The sequence below is a fragment of the Octodon degus genome, unplaced genomic scaffold (genome assembly GCF_000260255.1).
Source record: "Octodon degus isolate 3935 unplaced genomic scaffold, OctDeg1.0 scaffold00086, whole genome shotgun sequence".
Taxonomy (NCBI): Eukaryota; Metazoa; Chordata; class Mammalia; order Rodentia; family Octodontidae; genus Octodon; species Octodon degus.
This window is the reverse complement of record NW_004524662.1, coordinates 11,352,191-11,359,149: the sequence shown is the minus strand read 5'-3', so window position 1 is coordinate 11,359,149 and position 6,959 is coordinate 11,352,191. Positions and strand designations below refer to the sequence as shown.

Below are 6,959 nucleotides of genomic sequence, written 5' to 3'. Positions count from 1 at the left end.
CTTTGCTCCACTAAAAAAAGTATAATCTAAGGCATATAGCAAGTATATCTATGGAAATGGAAATCTATCTGATGCCCCTTTTAGCTGTAGAATTTTAGCCCATTTGACTTATTTGACATAGCTTGTTATGACACATTTTCTCATCATCACTACTGAGTGTGACTGGCTTACTGTAAAAGCCTGAGGCCTTCTTCAGGTATCTTCTGATTCTCTGAACAGCACATGCAAGAGAAAACTCTGGTTTAAGTACCTTGTCCCTACAGTGAGCTCTGTGCATTTGAGACTTATAGTCACCTGCTTGTTTCTCTCCATCAAGGCCCTAATCAGGAAAAAGAAACAACCAGTCTTAGCTACTTTTCCCTTATTGCTGAGAAAATATACCTGACAACCAAAGTTAAATGGGGAAGGACTTATTTAAGTTACAGTTTGTAGAGGACTCAGTTCATAATTAGCTATCTTCAATGCAGGGTGGCTTGTCAGAAGGTCAGCACATAAAATTAGTCAATGCCAAAGAGAAGACAACAAAAGCAGGAAGGGACTAGAGAAGACAAGCCTTCTGTCCTTTACATTGTATCCAGAAAATAAGACAATACCAAGCCAACTAATAGGCTGATTTGTAAATTACCCACCCTTAATCCTAGCTTTGCACCATGAATCAATTACATACTCAGTATTTAATCACTTTGAAAAAGCCTCACCACTGAACTGCATGAGGGTTTGGAGAAACATCCAGACACAAACCACAGCATTCCACTTTGGGGTCTTCAAATGATCATAACATGCTTTTATGCAAAAGACATTAAGTCAATCACTAAGAGTTGCCAAAGTCCTAACAGTTTCAGTACTGCTGAAAAGTTGAAGTGTCAAGACACCTCTGAGATTTAAGGGATGAGCCCCTGTAAAAAGGTAAGAAAGTTAAACACTTTCAACATACAGTGGCACACTCCAAAATTTACAAACAGGGAAATACAAAGGAATGGGATCAAATCAAGTTCAGAATCCAGGGGCCAACCAGATAGCTCAGTGGACAAATGCATCTGCTTAGGCAGAACACAATGGCCAGGGTTTGATCCCAGCATGCCATTCTGGCCCCAACCCCGGGGCATGCTGAGACTGTGATTGAGACTGGGCATCGTGGCGTATGCCTGCAATCCCAGGTTTTGGGAGGCCGAAAACAAGAGAATCACTACAAGTTTGATTTACCTAGTGAGACCCTGTAAATACTATATATCCTATGTTAAATTCATTTTAAAAAAATCCAGGAGGGCAAGCAATAAGTCCTATAGTTCTATGTTCATCAGCAGAGGCAATTGATGGCAAATTATGAATACCAAAGTCTTTGGGTGGCTCCTCCTCTATGACACTGCTGGGAGTTGTAGCTCCCATGACTTCCTTTTTCATCAGAATCTGCACCCTCCTGGAAATTTGCACCACACAATCCATTTTCCTGGCTTCCCCAAACTTCCAAAGTCTTGACTGAATCTTTGGCTTTACACTCAGATTCACAAGCAGCCCTCTCAGGGTCACACTTCTTGGCTTCCCAGTCCTACTGGAATCCGGGTAACAGCCTTCTTGACCCCACAACTCTTGCATTCTGCATGCCACTGAAACAAGCACCACAGACATCAGACTGTCTTGTAATTTCGCCTGTGTTATTACTTAGTCTTCAAGCCTTAATCTCAGTTCCAGGCAAAGTCTCTGGGCACAGTAAAAGTACAGACAATTTTTTTTGCCAAACCAAAACACATCTTCCAGCCAATGAAGTTCTTTAATTGAACAGCAAACTCCAAACCTGTTGTTCACTGATGTCTTAGTTACTTTTCTCATTGCTGAGACCAAATACATGACACTCATAGTTAAAGAACAAAGGTATATTTAATACGTATTTTATTGAGTTTTCAGCTGGCTCCAAGGAAGGTAGAAGGTGTGGTAAAACAGAACCACTCATGACAGCACAAAATGGAAAAAAAAGAAGAGAGGAGAGTGAGCTTCTTTTCCTCCTTTATATTTTTAGCAAGCTATCCACTCTAAGTTGGGTCTACAGCTCAGAGCATCTCTTGAAGTCCTTTTGCACAGGCTCAGTGTGTTTAGAAATCAAGAACTCTTCCCCTTGCCCAATCACTTAGTTAAGCTTCTAAACTTCTCAAATTGACACATTCAATACACAGTCTTAATATTCTAGGGAATAAATAGCCACTCTAGGGCATGTCCTCTATACCCTAGGATGTAGAACTGTTGAGTCAATTAGCTAAACTTCTCAAGTTGATACAGTGTATTAACCATAGGAGCTGGCATTGTTTCTATTAGCATTCTGATTTGATCTCTGAATAGAACCCCCCACTAAGTATCATCTAACATGGTCTAGTCCTGATTTTTGGTTGGCATATCTGAATCTTTCCTAACTTTTCCTCTTCCCACAAGCCAGTTCCATAGGTCCTTAAACCACAGCAACAGCCCCACTTCTCTGATACCAAAATATCTGTTCCTTACTTTTCTCTTATTGCTGAGACAAAATACTTCACACCTAAAGTTCAATCTGAAAGGTGTATTTAGCCCACAGACTGAAGAAGTCTCAGTCCACAATCAGCTGGTTATAATTCAGGATGGCTTGTCAGGGTGACAGCATAGAAGAGAAGCAGTTCATACAAAATAGAAGAGAACAAAAACAAACAGGAAAGGAGAAGAAAAGCCTATTTCTGTCAGTATTGTATTCAGACTCTCAGGATTAGAGAAGCACCAAATTAATCAGTGGACTGATTTAGTAATAACCCTCCTTTAATCTTAGATATGCACCATGAATCAGTCACACTCTATATTCAGCTAACACTGAAAAAGCCCCTCTATGACTGTGTGAGGCTTTGCAGAGACACCTGGACATATGCCATAGAGCAACCGAGTGTTTTAGGGGTGGAAATGGCCCCTGAGGAGAAAATGAAAGGGTGAGGAGCAATAGGAAGTCCTGAGGTACACCCCGGAAATCATGAATATCATGTGGGTGCTGAGATCTGCCTAGATAACCTATGAATGTCAAATTGCTGAACTAAGAGAACACCAGACACTGATGGCTAATGGATAACTTTAAATGAGCCAGAGAGTACAGAAATTAGAAAACCAAATGGAGAAATGTAGAACAGAATTGTAATTCTGGTGTGAGCACCTGGAATGCCTCCTTGTACACCCTGTCCTGTGGCCTTGCTAAAGTGGGCTGGACTTCCCACAAGGCTGATCTCTTAAGGGTCATCACCATTTCATACACTTCATTGTCATCTTCAAGTAACCTAATGCATTTTATGTTGTACTACTACTTATTTGTAAATAATGTTTTTCCATACTCTCTCTTTCTAGTTTGCCTTTTGACTGCAAGGCATTTGAGTATGTTATTTCCAGTGAAATTTGTAGCCAAGAAGTGCATATATTGCTTCAGAATGCTTCAATATGGTGATTTCCATAATCTTTCCCTATTTGGGCATGGCTTTTATAGTTAGATATATAGAAGATACAAAATTTCAAGATGACTCAAATTGGTAAGGCATTTCCACTTTTATTACCAGTAATTTCATTAAAATAAAATTTTACATGCCTATTCCTTTTTTGAATAATTCATTTTGTATTATTAAACTTTTGCTATACAGATTGATCTTCATTCACAGAAGCAAATTTATATAATGACTTGGTTGGTGATATATAGTAATTTCAAATCCACTTTATACAAGACTTTAAAAATAGTTAACCAACTTTCCTTTCAAAATATAGTTCTCCATGTATAGACTAAGTTGACATAAATGAACATGATAGGGTAGTTCGTCACATAATGTTAGTACTAGACAAAACAATATTTTATGTAATTAGTGTTATATATTAACAACTGCTCTTTGTAATATATCTTTTCATTATAGTGTCATTGCAAGAGCCATTTAGACAAGGCTAAAAATCCACCAGATGACATCCATTAATACAGCAAAGACAGCTTCAAATGTAGAGCATTCATACGGGAGACAATGTATTGTAATGGAGATTTGTTTCATTCTTCGCAGAGAGCAGCCACTGTCTTTTGTGTTTAGATAGATATATGGATGTATGAAAAAATATGAGAAGCATAGATGACATGGTAATCTAATGAGAGTTCTGACCGAATGTTCTAACCTATGAAATTATCAGCCCATAACTACAAGCCCAGAAGGGATGTGCAACATTATCTTGCATTATATACATGAGTACATTAAAGGAAATAGCTGAAAGAATAAAATTAAGAAAAGAGAAAAATTGACTTTTTTTTTGCTTAAAAAGCTTCTTTTTAGGAATGGTTGGAGATTTTCCCTAAACCATCTTAATTTTAAAGTGGCTATAAGAACCCAGAGAATGGTACTAAAAGTAACTAAAGGCCTCTTAAAGTGGTACTTACTTTTCAAAGCTATTTCTGAGATTCATGTAAAATATGTGCAAAGAAAAAAAAAGACATGTGGAGAATTATTTTAGTAATCTTGACTACTTTTTTCTCAACTGAATGCTTTAATATCAAGATCCATGCAAATAAAGAAATATTCAACATTAAATTAAAAATTATCATAAGGAATACATATTTTGCTGAATACGTTCAAATCTATTAAAAACATTAACTTAATCCTGCATGTCTGGTATTTTGCTCAGCAACAAGAAATGTAACTAAGCTAGAATTTAATACCAGAAGGAAGGTTGTTGTATGACTATACAGGACAATGTGGTTCCAGAGCTGTTGGAGATGGATTATGGAAAGGCTCTGGAAAGGTTCCAAGAGGCCAAATGAAAAAGTAGTGCTGGTAAACTTTAGGCTGTACTACATGGAAGATTCTTGTCAGAGATTAGAGGAATAAAAGCTGGAAAAGACTAGACTTGAAGGTTTTTGCTCAGAAAAATGACTGCAAATGACTTCAGAGTATGTGAATTACTCCATGGCAGAAAGTTTGTCTTCATTTTGTGATGTTCAGAGACTGCCTGAAACTGAAATTAAGGACAGTGAAGTAAACAATCTTACAGAAGAAATTTCAAGCTAGATTAATGTTAAGGCAGTGGCATGGCTATAGTTAGGGACTTTTAGGCAGATTTACTTTGACCATTAAGAAGAAATATCCCAGAAGAATTATTTAAAACATTGTAATTTTAGCCAGAAGCGAAGCTGTGGACTGAAAAGATAGGGCAGAGGAGAGCTGAGAAGGAGTAGGAGAACAGAGAAATGGCCTGAGGGCATCATAAGAATCAGCAGAACTCCACTTTTTGCAACATCAAAATTTAAGAAATTAATTCAAAAAGAAAGTTCAAGAGCATCATATTTCAGAACAATGCCAGCCTAGAGAAGCTGTTCTTCAGGATTGAATCCTACAGCCAAGAGAGAAAGAAACCCGGTTACTGCTCTAGCGGCAGCAGGACTTGGCATCATTTCCAAGGTGCTGGGTTTAGATACACGCAGAATGCAAGAGTTGTGGGGTCAGAGGCTTCTACCCGGATTCTAGAAGGCCTGGGAAGCCTGGAAGTGTGACCCTGAGAGGGCGATGTGTGAAGATGAGTGTAAAGTCAAAGGTGCAGAGCAGACTGCAGCACTTTGGAGAATCCAGGAACATGGACCATCTAAGGCAAATTGCAAGGAGGGAGCAGATTCTGCCCAAGAGAGAAGCCATGGGAGCTACAACTAACAGCATTTTCATGGAGGAGGAGCCGAAGCCTTTGGAATTCACATTTTGCCACCAATTGTCTCAAATGATAAACACAGAGTTACAAGACTTATTGCTTGCCCTCCTGGATTTTGAACTTGATTTAATCCCATTCCTTTGTATTCCCATGTTTGTAGGTTTTGGAGTGGAGATGTATATCTTGTGCCATTGTATTTTGAAGGTGTTTAACTTTCTTTGCCTGTGTAGTCAAACACCTATGAGTTTGCTGCAAATCTGAGAGACTTCTTGGCACTTGAACTTTTCAGCAATATTGAAACTGTTAGGACTTTGGCAACTCTCAGATATGGACTAAATGCCTTTTGCATAAAGGAATATGCAATGATCCTTTGGGGACTCAGGAGTGGAATGTTATCATTTGTCTAGATGCTGCCCCAAAGCCTCATGCAATTACAGGGCTTTTTTTCAGAGGTGACTATATCTAGATTGTATGATGGTTTGGATTAAAGGTGTGTGATTACTAAATGAGCCTACTAACTCTTTTAGCGTTTCCTTAATCCTGGTCTTCTGCCATCTTTATGGTAGAAAGATGTTAAGGTTTCTGGTTGCTCTTGCTATCTTTTACCTGCTCTGAATGGCTCTATGTAAAACCACATTTCCTTAGAGTCAGCTTATTATGGACTGAAACCTCTACAAACTGTCACATAAATAATTCTTTCTTTCCTTAGTTTTGTCATCAGGTGTTTTATCTCAGAGATGGGAAAAGTAACTGAGACTCTATTCAAACTTTTGAATAAGGATTAATTTACAGATTACACACTTTCTATTTCTCTTCATACCATTACTTTCAAATTTTTAATTATTCTACTTATGCATTAATTCATTTAGCATATATTTTCCGAGTTTAATGAACCAAGCACAGAGTAAGTTCTAGAAGACCTCAGATTCATTGCCCAAAGCAAATTACATTGTAGTGGGACAAAGCAATGAACGCAAAGAGAAATAAATAAAAATAACTTCAGAAGTCCCCTGTGCTAAAGAGAAAATAGCATAACTTTCTGAGGTAGACTATGCTTAGTTTCAGCGAAGGGGCACTATTGAGCTTCTTTAAATAAGACGGTGAGGCAAGAGCTTTCTTTTTTTTTTCGTGGTGTATTTCTTTTTTAAAATTAATTTTAGGACCCAGTCCTAGCCCAGGTTCGGTGAGTGTGCGGAGAGTTTCCTACTACCCTGCGCCGGCGGGACCAGTCCCAGCCCAGGCGCAGCGTGGGCCGGACCCTCTCCCAGCCCCTCGGGCCGCCCCCACCACTCCGCGGT

At 38.7% G+C, this 6,959-nt stretch overlaps 1 pseudogene; it reads right to left on the bottom strand.

Moving 5' to 3' along the window:
• Positions 1-804: 804 nt before the first annotated feature.
• Positions 805-6,959, bottom strand: part of LOC101590748 — a 24,008-nt pseudogene continuing 17,853 nt past the window's right edge.